The sequence below is a fragment of the Equus przewalskii genome, chromosome 1 (assembly GCF_037783145.1).
Source record: "Equus przewalskii isolate Varuska chromosome 1, EquPr2, whole genome shotgun sequence".
In the NCBI taxonomy this organism is placed as follows: domain Eukaryota; kingdom Metazoa; phylum Chordata; class Mammalia; order Perissodactyla; family Equidae; genus Equus; species Equus przewalskii.
The window spans coordinates 11,679,577-11,702,596 of record NC_091831.1 but is presented as its reverse complement, the minus strand read 5'-3'; the positions used below and the strand labels follow the sequence as shown (position 1 = coordinate 11,702,596).

The 23,020-nt window shown below is 47.7% G+C and overlaps 2 long non-coding RNA genes across 4 annotated transcripts in view; one reads left to right on the top strand and one right to left on the bottom strand.

Moving 5' to 3' along the window:
- LOC139077335 (uncharacterized) overlaps positions 1-23,020 on the bottom strand; it is a 180,267-nt gene that overhangs the window by 38,584 nt on the left and 118,663 nt on the right. The gene's annotated exons all lie outside the window — the stretch shown is intronic.
- LOC139077313 (uncharacterized) lies at positions 10,093-21,123 on the top strand. Of its 3 annotated transcripts, none has more exons than XR_011529717.1 (4): positions 10,093-10,266; positions 15,161-15,321; positions 15,961-16,052; positions 17,823-19,596. It is a non-coding gene; the product is annotated as an uncharacterized lncRNA (long non-coding RNA). The 3 variants fall into 3 exon arrangements; XR_011529743.1 differs by having other exon boundaries at positions 10,124-10,266; positions 15,188-15,321; positions 17,823-21,123; XR_011529730.1 differs by having other exon boundaries at positions 10,124-10,266; positions 15,188-15,321; positions 15,961-16,191; positions 17,823-18,739.

Genomic DNA, 23,020 nt, shown 5'->3' with positions numbered 1-23,020 from the left:
ATGGACAAACTGCTTCAGGGAGCGTTTTATCCCCCAGAAAATCCCCAGCCCCAGGATCCTGGGTGCTGCCCAGACTCTTCAAATACAAGGGGAAATCAAATAAACAAAAGTAAATATTGTACTCACAAGCAATAGAACGCCTAGCAACCAAGAACCAAGGAGGGCAGAAGGCAGAGGGTGACTGCGCAGCCCCGAGTGCACTCTGCAGTCAAGATCCTTCTGCGTGCAGAATACGGTCTTGAGTGTTAACTTACAGACGGCGCATGGGACACTGAGGCTGACAACCACCGAGAGCTGACATTTAAAATGTTAAAAAAAAAAAAAAATATATATATATATATATATATATAGTTTTTCCACCTTGGAGGAGAGGTCAGGGGTCACCTCGGCCTTTGTCCCACTGACTGGCAGGGGGAAGGGGAGGTCTCCCCCAAAGCTTTGGGACTGGGACATTGCGACCAAGGCTTGAGTCAGCCCTTTAGGGGCCCTGAGCCCTGAAACAATGGTGGTGCAACCCCACACGTAATTCAAAAGAAAATGTTAAGTCACAGAATCAATGTAAGAGATCTGACGTTTTTCTGTCATGACCATTTCAAGGCTTTGTTAGAAATAATGAATAGGAAGCATGTGACATTGTTCTTATTAAAACTTTTTGATATGAAAACTTTTAAACATACTCAAAGTAGAGAGAATAGTATGATTTTTTAACCTGTCATTGAAGTGAAATATTATTAAAATTTGGCTACATGTGCCCTATCGATCTTCTCTTGTTTTCTTTTTCTTTGCTGAACGATCTGAAAGCAAATCCAAGACTTCATGTCATTTCATTTGCACATACGTCAGTATGCATCTCTAAAAATTATGCTCATATTCTTGTATAACCACAGGCCATTATCATACCTAAGTTAAATTTTTTTTTCTGGCATCCTCCAATACTTAGGCCATAATCAACTTTCGCTAATTGTCTCAAAAAGAGTCTTTTTCATTTGGTCTGTGTTATCACGTTTTTAATGCTTCTTCTTTGTCAGTGCCCTAGGCATCAGTTTAGATCAGCTTTTGGAAATGTAGGATTATTTGGGATATAGTGAAAGCAGGAAAGAAGCAAAGAAAAAGAAAAAGAAAAAAAAACATTAATAAAAAAATAGCAGCGGTATTTTTATAAGATCCATGTGGAATCTTGCTGGCCATCAGCTTTGCCCATATGGGACTCCCAACTGGGTGGGACAGGATTAAACTGTTGCCGATAAAGCAGATATTTTCCCTAGTGACTTCTGAATCTTGAGAGCTTCTGAAGATTTAGAGTGGGATGTGGATAAAGGGTTGTTGTCGTTGTCTGTCACCATGGCAACTCTAGCCAGGACTTGGCATTGCGAGGATTTTTCCAGTGGATTTTGAAGGACTGCTAACCCTAGGTCAGAGAGAGCGGGAATGTGGATTTACAGATACACAGCTGCGCCCTGGCATGGCTTCCACAAAGAAGAAGAAAAGGGGCTCCTTGGGGCCAAGGTCAGTCGCAAATGAGAACTAAGGGAGAGGAGCCATTGAAAGCTCACTTGCTCAACAGGCTTCCCCCTGCCACGGGGGGCGGGGGTTGCATCTGAGTCCCAAGAACCCCTAGCTCGAAGAAGGGCGAAACACATTCCTACTTTATGACCTGTAACCCCACCTCTAGGAATTTACTCTAAGAAAAAGCCAAAGTTTGCACCAAGATTTATTTTGTTTGAGCACATCCCTCAGAGTATTATTTATAGCAATAAAAAGGGTGGGGAGGATTACCTTAAGGCTCCACAATACAGGATTGGTTTAATAAATTATAGCTCATCCCTGTGAAGGAATACTAAGCACCCATTCAAAACACGTTGTGGAAAAAAACCTCAATGATATGGGAAAATGTCCACAATACATCAGGTGGGAAAAAAAAGAGGCTATAAAATCAGTTTGATATCAATCTCATTTCTAAACTATTAAAAGAAAAAGAAAGGAGGGGAGGGAGGGAATGAGAAGTCTACACATTAAAATATTTTTAAAAATGCATATATAGTTTTTTCACCAAGTGGCTGGATTTTTGCCTTTTTTTTTTTTTCAAATTCCTTACAACGAACTTCCACCAGTTTATAACTAAAAAATTTTTAGGGGCCGGCCCCGTGGCCAAGTGGTTAAGTTTGTGCACTCTGCTTTGGTGGCCCAGGGTTTTGCCGGTTCCGATCCGGGGCACGGACATGGCGCTGTTCGTCAGGCCATGCTGAGGTGGCGTCCCACATGCCACAACTAGAAGGACCCACAACTAAAATATACATCTATGTACTGGGGGGATTTGGGGAGAAAAACCAGGCGAAAAAAAAAAGATTGGCAACAGTTGTTAGCTCAGGTGCCAATCTTAAGAAAAAGAATTTCTTTTTATAATAATAACAGCAACATAACAGAGAGATAAAGGAAAGGAAGAAAGAAGTGCATGGGAGAGAGACGAGGAGAAGGCAAAACTGTCTGAAAATAAAAGAAGAGAAAAAAAGAAAATCTGGGCCAGTGGGATTGGAGAGCACCTTTACAAGATTCACTTAGCATTAAAAACAATTATTTTACAATAGAAAAGGACGCAAAATCAAGATTGAGAATGTCTAAGGAATCATCTAATAAATTGTTGGCTCATACTCATGACTGGACAACCTCAGGCCAAAATTTCCTTTGGACAGAATGTGGCTCCCTTCATAAGACGGACTTCCTAATGAACCTTGACTTTTTAGGTTGTGAAGGTTTATAAATAATTCATAACATCGTAGAAATAAATTTATATAGTTTTCCTGAATGATCCATAGGTGGCTGTTCAATTAACCGGGAAGCCGGCATCGAGTTTCTCCTAAGTTTATTAGCTAATAAGGGCCTGGCGAGGGGCCTCCTGCTCATTAAAAAAGTGATGACAAAGTCAGGTACCATTTCTCCCGTGAAGTTTTCCACTGCAGTCAGAAAGCGCTCTTTGCCCTCAACATAAAGAGAAAAACGTCCTATTCGTGATGACAGGTACTGGTTAGTGAGTGGACGAATCTTAGAGAAACATGTTTCTTGGGGGAAACTGGCCTGTCAGCAGGGGCGGTGCTGTCCTCTCACCCCTTGTCCCTGTCCCCAATTCTGCAGGTTTTGCTGGGGCTTTAGGGGCGGGGGCGCGGGACGGGGCACGGCCAGAGCTGGAGTCTCCAGCAGCCGGTCGCTCGAAGGCTGTGACGCCGGTTCCAGAGCAAACTGATGGCACGGGGGTCCCGCGGGCATCCAGAGCAGCGCACCCCGGGGCCCACGGACGCTGCGGTGGGCACCGCTTAGGCCCAGGACACACTCAGCGAATTCTTAGCCATCCAGGGCTTGCCGTCAGCTGTCTCTCCAGAATCTCAGCCTGCCTTTCCCTCTCTGACCCTGGGTCCCTGAGCTGCCCACTTGCATTTCCGTGTATCACGCCTGGGAAGAAAGCTGAAACCACCGCGAAGAACGGGCTTTCCAGTCACCGGCACGCTGAGTACCTACTACAGGCGGCTCCCTCCTAAGCATTCGTCAAACAAGTCTTTACTGAACATCTACTCCGCGCCAGGGCTTATTCTAGGCACTGGACATACAGCAGAGAACAAAACAAAGTTTACTTTCCAGGTAATAAACAATCAAATGATAATAAACAAGAAAAATAGGGAAAATATATAGTGTGCCAGATAGGCTGGGGCTAAGGAAAAAAAGTAAAGTAGCAAACAGGAACAGGAAGTAGGAAAGGTGGTTATTAGATAGGGTGGCCAAGGAAGGCCCCACTGAGATGACATTTGTGTAAAGAAGTGAAGGAGGTAAGGGAATGAGCCAGGGAAAGAATCTGGGGAAAGAAAATTCCAAGCAAGGAAACAGCAAGTGCAAAGGCCCTGGGGTCTGTTGTTCCTGGCACAACTTAGTGTAGCTCAACCTTTTTTCTATTATCACCCTCCTAAGGAGCTTTTTTTCCCCTCTAATTGCTCCCCTAATGAAATTTTATTGTATATCTGTTTCTGTACTGTGTGTACATGTGTGCTTTATAATTAAAAAGAATAAGATATTTTTTGCCCTCAAGAACCAATTTTTGTGCCCTTGGGAGTGGTAACATTCTTGTAGAGAATGTGGGATATAGGCTCAGCAAGGAGGCCAGGGGGCCTGGAGCAGAACGGAGGGAGAGCAGAAGGAGAAAAACCCTGAGAGGTGAAGGGCCTTGTAGGTCGTCATAGGACCTTTCAGTTTGAGGGAGATGGGAAGTCACTGGTGAGTTTTAGCTGCTGAGGGGTGACAAGGTCTGACGTTTTATTAGGACTGCGCTGGCCACTGTGGGACGTTATGGGAATACAGAAATGAACGGCAACACTCCCTGTCTTGATAAAGGTTACGGAGGGAGTGGGAGAGGTGCCTCTCCTCTCTCCTTCCTTCCTCCCTGCTCCCTCCCTCCCTCCCTCCACCCCTTCCTTTCTCCTTCTATCCCACCTGCCTTTCTTCCCTCCTTCCCTCTGTAAATATTTGCTGAGCACCAGTTTGGGGCCAGTAATCAAGCTGCCTGTGGATGCCCTGTGCTGAGGGGGAGAAAAGGTGTGCACAGAATGACACGGGCCCGGAGTAAGGAAGCCCACCTGGGGGATGGACGAGGGGATGGCTGGGGCCAGGGCTCAGAAGGCTTCTGAGGAAGGACTCATCTGAAGCCACAAGGACTGACAAAGACCAGGGTGTGGCCAGGAGAAGAAGCTGTAGGAGCACTTCCAGGATGGAGGGTAGCACGGGCTGAAGCTAGGGGCACAGCCAGGGGGCAGAGGCAGGAAGTTGAAGCCAGTGGTGCTTTGTGGGAGAGGGTGCAAGGTGGGAGGGAGGTGTCAGAGAGGCTTGACTGGACACCAGGTGGGGCTAGATTGCCAGGGGCCTTCGAGACCACATTCACCATCTCAGGCCTGATCCTGCAGCATGGGAAGCACAGAAGGGTTTTGGGGGGCGCTGGCTCGGGGACACTTCAGAGCACCTGCATTGGCGAGCGCACACAGACAGTGGATTTGAGGGAAGGCGAGCGAGTGGACGCAGGTGACAGCCAGGATGCATTAAGGAGTTCAGGCGAGAGCTGCAAAAGGCCTGGGGTAGGATTCCATGAGTCCATGCTCTAATCCTCTGTAATCACTCTCATTATTCATCTTACTTTCAGGCAATAAGATGGAGTTAGAAACCAGCCCAGTATCAGGGGAAAACCCAAATCTGTTCAAATATGGATACAACTGGATAGACGCTCAACAGAGACCTTCATTGTCTGCTGCCCCTCTCCCTTCAGCTGGACACCATTTCCAAACTTCTCCTGCACATTTTGAAGGACTGACGATAAAGCCAGTGAGAGGGAGGACGCAGACAGAACCCTCCCAGGGGCCAGGGCAGGTAGGGCCAGCCCCGTTTCCCCATGCCAACCCTATTGTATAGTATAGTGCAGTATAATATAGGGTGGTGCCTCTAAGAATGGAATGTTCTATGTGCCCCATTACCTCCAGCGCAGGCAGTTCAGGAGCCCCAGCCTGAACACCTCCCCGTCTGTCCGCCTCTCACTGTCAGCATCTCAGCCCCACGGCTCCCTGCTCTCCACTTTCCTCTTTTCCATTAACTTTAACTACACTTGGGCAGATCGAGAATAAATTAAGAACAGAACAGACAAGGACCTGCATCCAAAGCAAAGACTGACACTCCTCCTGGGGCCGGAGCCCACGAGGAAAATTGCTTCTGCTCATCATTTTTCATTTTCTAACAGTCCCATCTTCTCCAGTTTCTAAATCCCAGGAGGAGCCAGTAGCAAGAACGTTCCAGTGTCCAAGCCTCAATGTTGGAGGGAAACAAGACCTGGCGGCAGACTGCCCCCCGCCCCCACTGGTGTCGTAGTCCATGCCCCCCAGCCACACCTGGGGTTAAGGATGAGAGCGCAGAAGGTTGACCCTCCCTCCCAGGAGAATGGAGGTTAAGCTACCAGACACCCTGCGGGCTGTTTTCAGCAAAGCTGATCCATGTGAGGAAGGGCCCTGCAGAGGCCAGCTACCTGGGGGCTCCTTACACTCGGGACGTGAGGGCGGCCTGGCCGGCTGGGGCCTAGACACTCCTGCTTGGCTGTCTTACCCACGCAGAGAGGACAGCTGGCAGGAGGTCACGCTTACTGCTTAGGATGCCAACCTCAGACACTGGAGAGAATGCTCAGATAGCCCCAAATGGTTGTCATGCCCAAGTCCTGTTGCCCCCTGGGGCCTGTTGTGTACATAGGAAAGGCACATGATATATGGTAAAGGGCCCAGCTTTGGGGACAGTCAGTCCTGGGTCAAATCTTGGCTCCTACCTCATATTATAGACTATTACACTACAATACACTATATTATACTATACTATGCTGTACTACACTATACTATACTATACCACACTGTACTGTACTATACCATACTATACTACACTATACTATACTGTACTATACCATGCTGTACTGCACTATTCTACACTATACTGCGCTATACTGTGCTATACTATACTGTACTACACTATAATATATTGTACTATACCATATGGTACTGCACTATACTATGCTGTACTATACTATACTATAATATACTATGCCGTACTACACTGTACTGTACTGTACTATACCATACTGTATACACTATACTATACGGTACTATGCCATACTCTACTGCACTATACTACACTATACTGCACTACACTATACTATACTATTCTGTACCACACTGTATTATACTATACCATACTGTGCTACACTATACTATACTATGCTGTACTACACTATACTGTACTGTACTGCACTATACTACCCTATACTGCACTATACTGTGCTATACTATACTGTACTACACTATGCTATACTATGCTGTACCACACTATATTATACTATACTATACCATACTGTACTATACTATACTACACTATATCATGCTGTGCTGCACTACGCTATACTGTACATCACTATGCTATACTACACTGTACTATACTATATTATACTGTACTACACCATACTGTACTACATTATACTGTACTGTCCTATCTACACTGTACCACACTATACTGTCCTGTACTACACTATACTGTACTACATTACACTATACTTCACCATGCTGCACTACTATACTACACCATACTGTACTACACTATATTATACTCTATTGCTAGCACAGTGCTTAGCACTTAATAAGTACATAACAAATGGTAGTTACTACCATTATTTAACAAGCAACTCACTTGTCCGCCTGGCAAAACTCCCCTGCGACTCTGCCTCTCTGATCTCCCGGCTCCACTCAGACTTTCACTCTGCCCCACACCCACTGTGCCTCACACAAACCCCCCGGAGCAACAGCAACGATGGTAGTTTTTTGATTGTCTGCTGGCTCCTTGCTGGGAGGGACCGTATCCTGTCACCTCTTTGTCCTGACGGCAGTGCCTGTTGAGAGGAACACTCCCTAACTGCTGGAAGAAGGAAGAATGTTGCGTATGGGCGTCTTCGCTCCCCAGGACCTCCCTTGCCATCCTTATCGCGGGCCCAGGACTCCCTGCAATGAGGGCCGCATCTTTTCTGTGGCTAAGTACTGATCCCCACACGTTCTTGGTGCAAAGGCAACTACGGGAGGCAACTGTCTCCCAGGTGACCTCCTTCTACTTTCAGGGACTGCTCCTTCTCCCTGGTGGAGATTTCTGGCATATGATCATGGCCATACTTACCCCCTTCATGCATTTACAGGCTTATGTCTACATTCCCTGGGTCTTCATCATTCCAGATGCAAAGACCTAATCTGCCTTGCCTGCGAGTCGTCACCCCACACCTCCAGCTCTCAATCATTTTCTTTCCCCCTCTGGGCCTGCTCCAGGCCCTCCAGGCTCCCAGGAGGGCCAGGGAGCTGATGTGCCCCCTTGAGGCCAGGTGTGGGCCTTACGCCTGTGCGAGTTCGGCTGCCCTGGCTGCTGCTGCCTGCTGCTGCTCCTCCTCCTCCTCCCCCATCCCCTTCCCCTTTTCCTTCTCTTCCTCCTCCTCCTTCTCCTCCCCCACCTGCTCTCTGCCCTCCTGGGTCCGGCCACACACAGAAGCTTAGAGTCTGCCATTTCAAGTGATTTTTGAGAACTATCTTTGGGAAAAGCCTTGCACCCATCAAACGGTGCCGATCTTATATGAGCTAGCAGAAATCCAAAATTAACTAAGCAAAAGGTGCTAATCTCATCATCATCATCACACTTAGACCCCACTGTGAGGCAACACGAGGCTGGGGGCCGAGTCTGTGGACCGCGTGAGGGCGGCTCCAGCGATCAGGTTGCTGCAAGATCAGGTTCACCAGAGATAATAACCACAGTTGCAATTACATGTGCTGTTTACATACTTTGCCCCTTGTACTTGATATAGTCCAGAAGGTGCCCCAGGCAGCTGCTCAGCGCCTCTTGGGGTGAGCCACAAACTCTGGGAGAGAAGAAAAGCCGCCCCACCCTGAAAGAAAAACAGAGCCCAAGCAATGTCCAGTTGGGGCGTCTCTTCAGACCAGATGCCCTTGAAAGGGTTCTCTTTCTGTCTTTCTTTCTTTTCAATAGCATTATTACAAGATGGAATTCCTCCTCTGCAGAGAGAAAGAAAAACAACTCTCCTGGTGTTTTCAGTCTTTTAAAAACAGAGGTATTGGTACAATCCCAAGTCTTTGAAACAAATTTCCAGTAGTTTTTCCAGGTGCTGCTGGAGGATTTGGAAATGAAGAAGTAGCCCTTTAACCTAGTGCAGGAAAACAAACAAGCTTTATCATTCTGTGAAGATGTCACAGTGTGCCCTCAGTACTTGTTGCAGCCTCAAAAGCCCGCTCTGTGTACTGCAAAAACAGAGCAGCTCCGGATCTGGGAGAGCTCGGCTCAGGATCTGAGATAGCTAACAATCTGGCCTACAAGCAATCTGTTAAGTACTATAATGGGGGCTTGCAGATTAATGTTGCAAGCCTTCAGCTTCAGGGTATTCATGGGGGCATTTCCTCCTGAAACCAACGATGACAACAGAAAAAGGAACAAAGCAAATAATGTGAGCACAATGCATTAGAATTTCCAAAATCTTTTCCAACACTCCATCTCGTTGCAACAGAACAGTGCTGTTGGTAAAACTGGGGACAAAGAGAAGGCATCTGTAATTCGTGAGCTCTGGGTGTGTGCAATCAGATGGCAGTTAAGAAAGGCGAGGAACAGTGTAATTTGCTGGATTTGGCCAGGGCTGGGCTCCCAAGAGCTGGCGATTTAACAGATTGCAGCCCTCATGTTTTCTGACTTGAAAGATAATGAAGCAATAAAAGCGGCCGAGGCAGCCAGCGAGGATTCTGCCCCCTGGGGATGGCTGCGTGAGAGCAGCTGCCCGTGCGGGCACCCGCTCAGGGTGTGACCCAAGATTGCAGCCCTCCAGCAGACCAGCAACACAGAGGACTAAATTCCCTCCTTCGGGGACACCAGAACCTCGGCTTGCAGGGTTGTCACTGAGCCGGTGCTATGCCAGGGCGGCCCATATGGTCGAGCGGTTGTCGCCAGAGACACAGAGCATAAATAAACCCTGGGAGTACAGATGGGAGGCCGGCTAGGCTGGCTCCACTTCCTGGTCTCATCACAGGGGAGTCCGTGTGGAAGCCCTGGGAGGCACCTCAGCCATTTTCCAGGCCAACGACTGCATTTGTCAGACGAGAAAAGCCAGAGGTTAAGGGACTTGCCAAAAGTCACACAGTGAGTCAACTGAAAAGCAGTAAGAGGTGGTGGCTAAGAGCACAGCATGACTCCATTGCCCTTGGCTTTGGCAAGTGACTGAAGTTCTCAGTTTCCTCATACCATGAGTGTGAGGTTAGTACCTGCCACATTAGGTGCGTGGGACCCAATCAAACGTAAATGTGTGAGGCGCCCACTGCCAGGTTCATAATCACTGCTCCGTGGCTGCTGATGGTTCTGATGCGTATCATGACCGCTAGGAGCTGGAGATAGATCTTGAGATCTCTTCTGCCCGGGTCATGGGTAAACATGATGGATAAAATTATGTGAACCAGAGTTTGAATTTTGGCTTCTAGTTTTGTGACTCCCCCTTTCTGAGCTCTCGTTCTCATCTGTAAAGCGGAGCAGCGACACCACTGTTCACAGGCTTGCTGCGAGGATGGGAGGCAGCAGCGAGGGGACGGAGCCCTCCCAGCAGTAAACCGCAACTGTGACCCCCTAATTCAAAGCTCCTCCCCTCGGCGGCAGCGAGGACAACGGCTTTCAGTTTGAAGAATGGTAAGTTGCTGCAATGAAGGTGCTAAGTGTGTGGCTGCAGTAAAGGCTGGCAGGAATGGAACAGCCGGCTGGTGGATGGCATGATTTGAAATGAACCATATGTTTAAGATTATGAACCCAGATGTTAGGCCCTGGCGCCCAAGGTTCACACCATTAGACTCAATCCTTTAGGTGTCTCTAATGGTCCTCGAGGCTCCAGGAAACTTGCATTAAAATGCAAATCGGTCTCCTGTAAAGGGAAACACATTAAGCTACCCTCTTAGCAAACTGCTGAGCTGGGTTTCTTTGGGGCAGGTTGGGGTGAGGAAGATAAGAGAGAATTTGAAAGGAAAGAGGCAAGAAGAGTTATCTTTCTACTGAGCACAGCAATGGACCAGGGACGATGTGTAATAGGTACAGTGGGGGCTCACAAGGTGACTGGGGGTCCTGGAGGAGAGAGGTGAGGAGGAGAGTAGCTGAAGCTTTTCACAGCCCTGGAATCCTGTTCCAGCCCAAAGCACAGAGGCATAATTCCATCCCGTCCCTGCTGTGTGAGGCCACGGGATTGAGGAGAGCTGGTCCAGGTGATGAGGCTTAGCCAAATCCTCAGGGATGTGCACGAAGGCGGTCAGGCCCAGGAACCAATCCTTGAAAAGGAGGGTCTGTTTCTTACGTGTGTTGTATCCCTTAATGCTTAACACCCTGCCTTATACACGCTGGGGCCCAGTTAATGTTTGCACAGGGAACAATAAAGGCTACAAAGATGAAAAGTGGTTACAGATGTTCCAAGTTTGTTTTGTACACAGAAATTAGAAGAATTCCTCCCTCAGCAATTACAGCATTCCTGTTCTTAACACAGTCGCTTCTTTTCTTGTGGCCTTTGGATGAGCACGAAATAGCAGAAGGGACATTCCTCTTGGAGAGGCCTGGGGTGGAATTTCTATTTCTTTTTTCTTTAAAGTCATCATTTCAAATTCTTTCACTGAAATCTAGAGTGCTGTGCCTTCAAGCAGGCAATAGGCATCACCTTAGCTATACAGTGGGTATGAAGAGCCTTCCCTGTAGGCCAGTACTATTTCAAAGATTTTAAAATGTTAAAGAATACAGGCGCCTGGGGACAAGGATCAGTGCCGGAACCTTCTTTGTACCGGGAAAGCCTCTTCTGAGCACCTCTCTTGGGTTCAGGAATTTCTGATTCCAGTCCTGATTTCTCCCACAGCCTTAGTCAACTCTAGAATCTCCAAGTTGATAATAAAATAATAATAGTGGCTCCCCTTACTGAGTCCATATTGGTCAGGCACTGTGCTCGTAGCTTTACACATTAATTCTTCTGTTCTTTAAGGTAACTCAGAACCATTATCATCCCCATCTCATGGATTAGAAACGGAGGCTGGGATGAGTTATCAAGATGCTCCTAGTCATACAGGCAAGAACCTGGCGGGGCCAGCCAGGATTTGAAACCAGGGCATCTGGCTCCTAAGGCTGAATATTGGTGACTGGCTGCTTAAATGCTCTGCCTCCATTTATGAGAGGAAAACATCTGTGTCCTCGTCTTCAAATTGTTTTGTCTCTAAAATATCCTTCCAGCAAGGAGGAAAACCAGTGTTGAAGAAAATACCACTGAACACACAGCACTCCCCAAAGCTCAGAGACAAAGGAAGTCCAGGAAAGGAAGGGAAGGAGGAAACATGGATTTAGTTCCACCGTGAAAATATTCCACACTTCAACCTCTTGGTAAAAAGCACGTCAAAGCGCTTCTTAAAAAACTCTACCAAGAAGACATAGCAAATAGATCTTTTCAGACATGCTACATACCTCTCTATTATTAGCTCCATTTCAATTTATTCACTGAGTGATAAGAATTTTCCAAGAGACTGTTGGCTCTAAGAGCCAGTATCTCCTAGAAAGATCTTCAGATGCAGGAAGTCAGATAGTGTTTCTTATAATGATTTCTGAGTAAGCTGTGTAATTCAAATTTTGGCTCCACTGCCCACTAGTTGTGTAACCTCAGGCAAGATCCTTGGCTGCTCCCGGCCTCTCCAGTCTCATCTATAAAATGGGAGAACACTTAGGGTGACAAGGTGGGGGAGGGGCAAGACGCTTGGCTCATAATCCCCAGGAAATTGCTTTCTCAGTGGGGCCTGATTTGATGGTTCTTCAAAAGATTTCATATTTTGGGAACACGGGGCAGCTTTGACAAGAGAGAAAATCCAGTCCCACCCACTACAGATGCAATGCCTCTCAGCCTTGGGAACATACAGCGTCCAGGTGCTTGAGCCAGGACATACTCCAGGCAGCAGGGGCCAGGTTTAGTCCTAAACTCTGGCAGGCCCTCTGAGTGTTAAGCCAAAGGATTTGGGGGTGGGGGACGGGGGAGTTCTTTTCCCATTTGTGACTTTTCAAATCCTCACCTCTCCTATGGCCCTATCTGAAGATGATTCACATTCCTACTGAGACACACCTTGGGGGTGAGCCAAAGAGGGTCTTGGAGCCTCTACCCCAAATTGTGTGGCTTTTGAAGGACATTCACTTTCAAGATGGTCTTTTGTTCTTTTGGAGAAAGAAAGATTTCTCTTCCCTTTTGCACGTGGCTACTGCAAGCTGCAATTCACAAAGCTGCCAATTTGAACACATGTGTATGGGCACATGCGCACACACTCACACACTCACGAGTTGACCCTAGTCCTGGCTCCCTCTGAAACAATCCATCTTCAGCTTTCACTATTAATTATGACTCTGTGTACCGATAACCAAATGACACTGAGCCCGGAATGGCTGTCCCTCTCTCTCTGCATCACATTTACGCAGGTTGATGACGTCATTCTGGGCAAGGTTAAGGCAAGTCTCCACAGTGCAAAGGTTCTGCTTAAAACAAATACTGCTTGCTTTCGGGACCTGGCAGGGAAATTAAAAAGAAACCCAAGATGCTCTAGGCTTCTGTCCTGGTTTCCAGGCAACCAGATGCTGGGTGCAGGAAGGGAGAGGGGCTTTCTTCTGGTGCCAGACAGTATTGATAGACAGTGGGCTAACGCTCAGAGCCAAGGAGATGGGGAGGGACAGAGGAAGCCTGCATAAGCCTCATTACCCTAATCAACCATAGAGTCGGCCTGCTGGCAGGGAGACCTGGAAAATGAGCCTGTCTGCAGGGGCGGAACTGGGGAGACATGCTTTCTTATACTTACAAAGACTTGGCTGCTCTAAGTGTGCGGATTCCCGGGGAACTATCACCGTGGTGTATAGCTCAGGTGGGCAGAAGGACCCAGACAACTGCGTCCTTGGGGAGGCCCAGGATCCGCTCTGGTGGGCATGGGCAGGGGAGAACCAGGAACAATGCTGGGCATTTCTTTCTACAGCACAATTTAACAGATACCTTCTGAGAGGCTGCATGTGACCAGCTCAGAGCTGAGCGAACACACAAGAACAGACAAGATGGATAAATACCAAGCCATCGATCCCCTCTGCTGTTTCCGTCAGTGTCTAGAGCCCTAGAGGATCACATGGTGTGGAGGAAATGTCAGGGGCTCCTCAGACGGACCTGGGTTCAAATTTGCACTCTGCCACTTACAAGTGGAGCAAGTGCCCCTTGGTACTGGGCCTAAGGCTTCTGAGCTCCCTTCTCGTTCTGTCCCCAGGGGGTTGTGAATCAGCACTCAGCACAATCATATTATTTCTACTCAAAAACGAGAGTTTTTCATCTTAAGAATTTCTATGGTGACCCTGTGAAAAGTCGGTGCAGCCAAAATTGAAAGAACTCCTCAGGTTTGATGAGTGAGGTTGTTAGGCATAGAAGTTCTCCTGGTACCGCACAGCATACATAATGGATAATACACAGACATTACAAGACAATGGCATACCCACAGTATTTCATTAAATAAAACTGTATGGCATAACACTTTATGCCAGGAATTGTTATTCCCATTGTGCAGAGGAGGAAACCAAATTGCAGAGAGGGGAAGAGGTCTGGGGGAGGTCACACAGCTGGTTCACAATGAAGCAGGGTCTCCATCCCAGAACCTGCAGGAGGGATGAATTTGCCAAACGGTGCTGAAGCGAGAAGACCCAGCCCTACCCAGCGTCGCTGTGCCTCTCCTCCTCGGGCCGCCAGGACTCCCCCCACGGTGCTGGTTCCTGGGACTCCCCGAGGTGGGGAGCCAAGGCTGCTGCTGGCCCCCTGAACTGCACGCCTGTCTAAGCTGCCATGTTGCCCCCGCGTCGAGTTTTGGCATCTCATCGTGGAGCAGCAGCCATTGTGCCCTCACTGTGCCCATGTCTCCTGCATCTACACTACTGAGAGGAAACAAAAGAACAAGCAAACAAAAACAGGTGTCAAATCCCTGGCTTTGCATCCTGGCTCCCCTGTTTGCTGGCTGTGTGGCTTTGGATGAAAATTCCCCAAGCCTTGGTTTCCTCATCTCTGAAACAGAGCTTCCAGTCCCCGTCTTTTGGGGCTAGAGTGAGATTTAAGTGACAAAAAGCAGATAAAGCGATCAGCAGAGCACACCTGGCACCTGCCTGTTAGCAAGCAGTAGAATTTTCTCCTCTGAAGTCTTCCTCAGGTCTTCAGAAAGGCAGTTAAGTGCGAATGCAATTTGGCCTCCTTTGGTGAGAACTGGGGGAAGACGTGTCACCAGGCCAGAGGCAGTAATGGTAACAAGAACTAGCATTTATTAGGACTTACTAAGTATGAGCTGGCCACTAGTCTAAGCACTTTATAGGGTTCGCCTCATGGATCCCTCACATTGACCCTGCAAGACAGACCCTATTGTTGTCAACCTCATTTTATAAATGAGGAAACTAAGGCCCAGAGAGGTTAAGAAACTTACCCGGGCACACAGCTAGTTCGCTCCTACATGTTGCCTCTATGCCACACAGCCTCCAGCCCACTACGCTTTCCCCTGGTCTGTCTCTCTCGCAGTGACACTCGGCGCCAAACCCTTTCCAGGTGGCTGTTACACTAAGATGGAGCCAGAGCATCTCGGGATGCTGTCCGACACTCCGAGGGCAGCAGAACTCTCGCTGGGTGGCTGATGGCAGACCCATTCTCTTGCCTCGAATGCAGCAGACTGACCGCTTCCAGTTAAGTAAAAATATCAAAACCGTAACGTGCATGAGAGCACCTTGGGATAAATGCATTACGGAGCTGTCATCACAGCTCTCACTCCACCAGTTCCTGCCGTTCATGTGCGATGCACATGGGGCTCCTTGGCAATCGGGACCACCGCTTCCTTCCAACACAGGTGATCCGCTTCCTGGGCCGACCTCCGGGTCCTGCCACGACCCTCCCACAGTAGCCATTTACTCGTTCTACCACTGGTTTTTTGCGTTTTGTTTTGTTTTGTTTTGCACGGAATTAATCACCTATTTTCTACCAACTCGCCAGGCAAACGGGATCTTTCACTTCCCTCAGTGCTTCTGTAACAGGAGGGGGTTTGAATGAGATGGGTGTTTTCCAAACTGGGCTGCTGGGGAGAGCTCTGAGCACTTCAAGGGGCTCACTAGGGGCTGCCGTAAGAAGGGAGTGCCCCGAAGGAGAGACTCTGGGTCCCTGAGCCTATTGTTTCTGTTTTACATTTTAGAACCCCACCTGAAATTTTGTTTCAACAAAGGGTTTGGTGGCCAAAAACCCATTCAGGAATTAAATAATTAAATACATAAATCAATTACATAAAGCTGCTGAGCCACGTGGTTTCTCAGGTCCTGTGCTGTGTTTCTCAGGTCCTGTGCTGTCCCACTCCGCATGATCAGCAGTGGACGATCACAATGGGAATGGCCGAATGAACAGGAGAACATGCAGCCTGCAGTCTCTGGTATGTGCCAGGGACACAGAGATAACGGGAAATGACGAATGAGGCCAAAGCCAGCTAAAGATGGGACTCCAGTTTGGCATGTAACTGAGAATTCTCCTCTGCTCTTGCACAATGACAGACAAGGTCTCGTGGCCTTGAGGTGGGTCTGGGAAGGGGGTGAATCTGGCTGGGCAGCTGGGGGCCAGAGTCTAATTGAGTCCCCTGCTTTACCACCGAGATCCTGATGTCCTTGGTCCTCAGCTCCTGAGTGATTCTTTCTATATCCCAGTGATAACCAGCATGACGTGACAGGTAGGGGGGAGGGGACACCCAAAACTCATTGATGAGTTCTGGCCACAAAGAAACTTCTGCAAATGGAAAGAACCATTACACACTTGCACACACACACACACACACGGGCTATTCATTTTAGAAAAATCATGGTCTATTTGATGACGGCTTATGTTTCTTTCTAAATTGAGTTCAAACTGGCATAAAAACATGTATTTTGCTTTGTCCTTTGGCCTCTCTTCTTCTCATTATCTGATATTCTTTTGAGGATCAGATGCACGTCTATCACAGGGAACAGGAACACCGAGGACAGGCAGCAAACAGCTTGGAGTGGTTACAAGGATGAGCTTCCAGAGTCACGGGGCACGGGGCACCCAAGGCCTCGGGCACGTGGCAGAGCACATTTGTTCCTTAAAGTCGGTAGGATCCAGTCTGTGTTTTGATAACATTGCTCTGAAGGAGGCTCCGTCCCTTCTAAGTCATGCCCTGGAGCTTAGTCCATCATATGGCTCCTCTTATTTTATTCACAGCACTTATTCTTACCTTTACCTCATTGTCGATTTGCTTATAATCTCTCTCCTCTAGAAGAAAGAGAGTTTGACAAGAGCAGCCACCTTATCTGTCTTGTTCACCCACGTTTTCCCAGCTTAGAGCAGTGCCTGCCATAGTGCAGGCACTTGACAAATATCTATTGAATGAATGAATGAATGAATGGCCCTCAGCCTTGCCTTCTTACTTAACACAAGCCTGGGGCAACCACGATGCAGCCGAGGTGTACCATCAGGAGATCCAGTCTGCTGCCCCAGGAAAACCCCTAAAATGGACTTTCCATACCCACACCACAACATGGATGTCATCTCCCCCAAACAGGATAGCTTCGAGCGTGCATTCAGTTCACGCAGGTGAAAAGTTCCCACGTGTTTTCTGGCACGTGGCAGGAGTTTGCCCAGGCATTGCTGAATCCAACACAGCTTTTATCATTTCCCCCATTTCAGAGAAGAAAAGACTGAGGCTCAGAGGTGGACAGAAGTGGTAAAGCCATGACTCATGCCCCTATCTTCTGATTCTCCGATCACAGCTCTTTCTGCCTCTTCATGCCATTTTTCTAGAACAATCTCCCACACACACACTCAGTGCATGTTAGTGGTTTAAGCTTACATTTTTTAATTTAAAAAAATTTAATTTAACATTTTCCCCAAACAAACGCTTCATTTTTCTTCTCAGCCAAGGCGTATTCCCAAGTAAAGGCTTCAGATAGACAGATGGAAAGAGGGACAAGGGTCATTTTCTACAGAGGGCAATCTTTCTGGCAGGTCTTAGGGGGCAAACCCTGAACCCAGGCATGCGGTGGACCCGGGGGACTCCCCCAGTCCTCCTCTCCCTCCTTTCCCCTGGAAGGGCAGCTGGGTCCTCTGGGCAAGCTGCAGAGCAAGGACCCTCCTCCCTCTTAGCTTCCCTCTCAAGCCTCAGTGGGATGGGGACAAACGATTTCTCTTGCAGGCGAAGATCGGGCAGAGGTTTCTGGGCTGTGCCAAGCCACGGTTTTGTTTTACCTCGTGATGAGGAACAGCTGTGTCCCAAAGGGGCGGCACCTCGCCGCCTCCGCAGTGTTTTGATAAGAGGCGCGGGGTTGGCGAGTGTGGACGAGATGAGGAATCGCGTTTCTCGCAACAGTCCTCGCGCTCCAGGTCACGAGCTAATCTCCTTTGGGAAACCGAGACCAGAGATGGGCCTCCCTCTCTCCCTGCTATCTCAGGGTATTTTCTGTCACCATGGAGAATGGTAGAGGCTGGAAAAGGTCAAAAGGACACGGCCTACGAGCTGAGGCGGCAGAGCAGTGAAGCCTGTTGGAAAGTGCCAGCATCCAAGAGGAGGATGGTGAGAACCGTAGAGCCGGGTGCCGGGTCAGTCGGATGGACACGGGTTCCAAGGCCACCTCTGTGCCGCCAGCTGTGGATGTCCGAGTCTCAGTTTCCATATCCGTACCTAAAGGGCTGGTAGGAGTGAACGAGTTGGGCTGTGCAGGGCCCTTTGGTGTTTCAGGCGATGTGAGTTGAAGAAGGAATGAGCGCTTGGTCTTCAGAAGGGGCAGAGACGAGCCGCCAGGTCGGGTCAGAGTCACGGTTAACAAGCTCTCGGCTCCTCACTCCGTCGCTGTTTGGTTTTCACTGCGTCGCGATTTTGCAGCTTTCCCACTCGGACCACCAACTTTCCTGAGCGTTTAGCCTTCTCTGCCGGCTGCCGTCCCCTCCCTCTCAGAGTCCCCCACCCCCATCCGCATCTACTTGATGATGACAGGAATCGCCAGGGGCACCAGGCAGCTCAGAAGTATACTCCAGGACATGGCTGTCACACTTTTCTTTTTTCCTAAGACCCACAGTAAGAAATATATTAATAAATTTTGCATTGCAAATCAACCCACACATACATATAAATGACTGATTAAAGAAATTTCATGAAACACTCCCCGTCCTTCTTATCTGCACTCTATTATTTTCTTTTCCATTCCACTTCATTCCATTCTATTCTACTTTATTTTGCCTTTGAAAGTGCTGGTTACCACCCAGTAATCTAGTTCATTAACCAGCTGCCAGTTTGAGAAACACTGGTTTCCGGTGGGACTGCCATGCCGTTCTCTCTGTCCAGTTGTGGACTGTATCAGTGGCCCTAGAAACCTGTGTTCCAATTCACAGCCTAAGAATCATCAGGGGCCTTGATAAATGTACAAATTTCCAGGCTCCATCCCCAGAGATTTGACAGCGTTTCAGAGACTGGTCAGAACCAGAGTGTCTCGTGGGGTCTCCCTGGCACTGAGATGGAGATTCTGATTCCAGGGAGAAAGCTTCTGATTGGTCTAGATGGGTCAGAGAAGGAAGATGCCTTGATGGGCAGTCCCACCAACACTGTATCCCTTGGGGTGGGTAGCTCCCCAAAGTAAGTAGAAGAAAGGGTGATGGATGCTGCCAGGGACTGTTTGTGTCGCCCCAAAATTCATATGTTGAAATTCTGACCCCGAATGTGATGGTATCTGGAGGTGGGGCCTTTGGGTTGATTAGGTCATGAGGTAGAACCCTCATGAATGGGATTAGTGCCCTTATTAGGAGACGCCAGAGAGCTCTCTTGTCCCTTCTGCCATGTGAGGACACAGGGAAAAGATGACTATTTATAAACCAGGAAGCAGGTCTGACTAGACTCTGAAGCTGCCAGTGCCCTGATGTGGGACTTCCCAGCCTCAAGAACTGTGAGAAATAAAAGTCTGTCGTTTAATAAGCCACCCAGTCTATGGTATTCTGTTTTAACAGCCCAAACAGACTAAGACGCTGAGCAGGCAACATCAATGTCCACACAGAGACTGTTCTAGAACACCTAGGTAACAGTTTGCTAAGCTCTCCTCTGCTGCTTACATTCTCCCGTGTGCTTTCTGGGGTGCCTAGCACAGTGCGCGCGGCAGGCATCCAACGCGTGTGGGTTGCATGAAAACCAACGTACAGTTGCATTTTGACCACGAGTCTTGGTCAAAATGATTGGGTTTTTGACCCTGTGCTTCATGTACACAATTGAAGACAAAATCCCTGAGGTCCAGTGTCTACTGATTACAACAGAGTCCAGAAGATTTTTTTTTTAATTTTATTTAACAAACTCTTACCATGTACAAGCCAGTGTTCTGAGAGCCTTACAAATATTAACTTATTAGGTCTACATAAAACCCTATAAGAGAGGTCCTATTACATGCCAGGCACTATCTGAGGTATTGTACCCATGTGCTTCTAAGATTCACACCTCTCCTGTAAGGGGCAGCGATTATTTTTTTCCATAGGCGGACACTGAGACTCGGAGAGGTTATATAACTTGTCATAGGCCCCACAGTAAGCAGCAGAGCTGCACTTTGAACCCTAGAAAGGAGGAATGAGTCAGGCCAGGAGAATCATTGAAACTGCATTTCATCCTAGAGATACCAGTTAGCTCTTGCATGCTAAGAACAGCCACAGGTTGAAATGCGCCAAGCCCTGAGGGAAAAAGAGCTCCCTTCTTACAAACAGAAACAGAGACATGGAACCAAAGTGACTCACAGAAGTTCCCGCTGTGGACAGGACGCCGATCAACACATGGAACCTCCAGTGGCTGGCTGGGCATTCCTATAGCTTCGATGTGCCCTCATTCTGTTAAAATGCAGTGACAAGGAAATTCATCACTGCTCACATGATTTTTGTTTTCCAATGAGAGGAAGAAAGCTCTATTCACTCACGGAGAGTTTTGTTCAAACATCAAGCTCTATTTTAATTTTCTAGTGGCCAGTATTGCAGTCAGCCACGCTTTAAAACAATGACCCCGAATTCCTCTTGCCTTCATTGCAGTGACAATGTTGTTACAGCTGACTAATACTCTTTCTCAGTCTGTGTGGCTAACCAGCATTTTCTGAGTTAAATATGTCTCTCAAGGTTGTCCCAGGTAGGTTCTGGGATGGAAACTCTTGCTCCTAATTTGGAAAAACGGTCCCTAGGGTCATTTTTCAATAATAAATAACAAGTATATATTTATTAATAAAAATAAACAAGTGGCATGATTTGTGGTTTAGAACTGTTCTGTTTAGCTTTTGGATCCAAATATGTTTTCTTGATCTTGGATTTAGATTCCGTTTGGTATAGTGCCTATGACTATGAGAGATTTTAACAGAAGGAAGTTATATTGGAATTTGTATGCAATAATTACTTTTCCATAGGTGGCGAGTTTAAACATGCTGTTCTTCCTGAATTTCCTTCAGTTGAGTGTGAACATAAAATATAGTTGCTTAAAACCACAATTTATTGCTTCCCGTGCTCTGTCGGTTGACTGGGTAGTTGTTTTTATGGTCTTACCTGTGCTTACTCATGTGGCCTCAGGCAGCTGACCCTTCGGCTGGGTCTGGAAAGTCTGAGATGACCTGACTCACATGCCTGGGGCCTCGGTGCTGGTTGTTGGCTGGGCCCCTCTCTTCATGAGATCTCTCATCAGTCAGTATCTAGTTTGGGCTTTCTATCATGGGGCAGAAGTGTGCCAAGAGGGCAAAATGGATGCTGCAGTCTCACACAGACTAGGCTCTGTCTAGTGACAGCCTCTTCATGTCAGTTCTGCCATATTCTATTGGCCAAAGTAAGTCACAAGGCCAGTCTAGGGAGAAGGGGTGATGACATAGATTCCATCTTCTAATAGGAGGGGCTGCAGAATTATTTTCATTCGTCTCACACAAAATACATTTAACCCCTGCCCAAAGGTCTCACTCCTTTATAGAGCGTCAGTCTCAGTCTCAAAGTCCAGGTTCTTGATCATCTAAATGCAAATACAGGTGAGATGCTGTGGATGCAGTTTCTCAGGTCAGCTCTTCAGATGCAGCTCTCCTGGAATCAGAGAACTATAAACTAAAGAGCCGTGTTACCTGCCCCTGCTTTGCAGCATACTTGGTAAAGTGTGTTGCCACGGTAGATAGTTCCCTTCAAAAGGGGAGGAATGGGAGGCACACGGCAGTTGCTGGTCCACAGCATTCTGAAATCCAGCCAGGCACAAAATTCCAATTTCCCCATTCCAGAAGTATGGCATACTCCTTAATTAGGGCCCACTTTTGCTTCCTTGGAGTGTGTCTCAGTCAGTTAGGGCTGCTAGAACAGAATAACACAGACTAGGGGGTTAAACAGCAATTTACACACAGCCTTATAGTTTTGGAGGCTCGAAGTCCAAGATCGGGGCACTGGCAGATTCAGCGTCTGGTGAGAGGCCTCTTCCTAATTTGCAGATGGAAATCTTCTTGTTGTATCCTCAAATGACAGAGCGAGCTCTGGTCTCTTCATCCCCTTATAAGGGCAGCAATCCCACCACGGGGGCTTTACCTCCATGACCTCACACAGACCCAATTAACCTCCCACAGGCCCCACCTCCAAACACCACCGCATTGGGGATTAGGGTCTCAAGATCTGAATTTTGGAGGGACACAAACATTCAGTCCATAGCAGAGTGGTTCCATAACCTATTCTTCTCCTTGGCTCTTGGCTCCACTCTCTGGGCCTTGGCTCTGCTCTCTGAGTTGTCCTTCCTTTTCCATAGGAAATGGCCCATGTTTGCAACTGAGTAGTTTTTTTCTCTGCCTGCTTCCTTCCCATAGAAAGTTGGGGGCCTAGAGGCCCAGAGGTTCTTTTCACTGTCATTTCATTCTGCCCCTTTAGGTCCAAGCTGGGGGTATTTTCAACAATACAATGTCTTAATTCTGATTGGGGTTGAATCTATGGTCCAAAGATGACATCCATTATTCTTTCTTGAGACAGCCCTCTCTCTACTTTGAACCTGTTGTGGGATATTCCCTTAAGATTCTTACAAGCCCTTTGTCCAGCTGAGAGGGTCTATTAGGCATCAGCTTATCACTTTCTGAGGTCTTCTTAAAGGATCTCACAGTCATACCCTTGACGGATTTTTAGCCTCGTGCCCTGTTTTCCTTGGAGAATGTTTTATTGGCTGGGATGGGGAGCGTGTGTGCTGGAAATAAGAGACAGTCTTGTTTTCTAATCAAGCACGTCCTGGGTCTTCTATATTTCCTCTAAATTCTGCTTGCAAACTAAACGGTTTTTCTTTAGCTCATCTCTCTCTTCATGCACCATCATATGCAGCTAGGAGAAGCCAATTGGCACTTTCAATATTCTGTCTAGAGATTTCCTTGGCCAGATCTACAAATT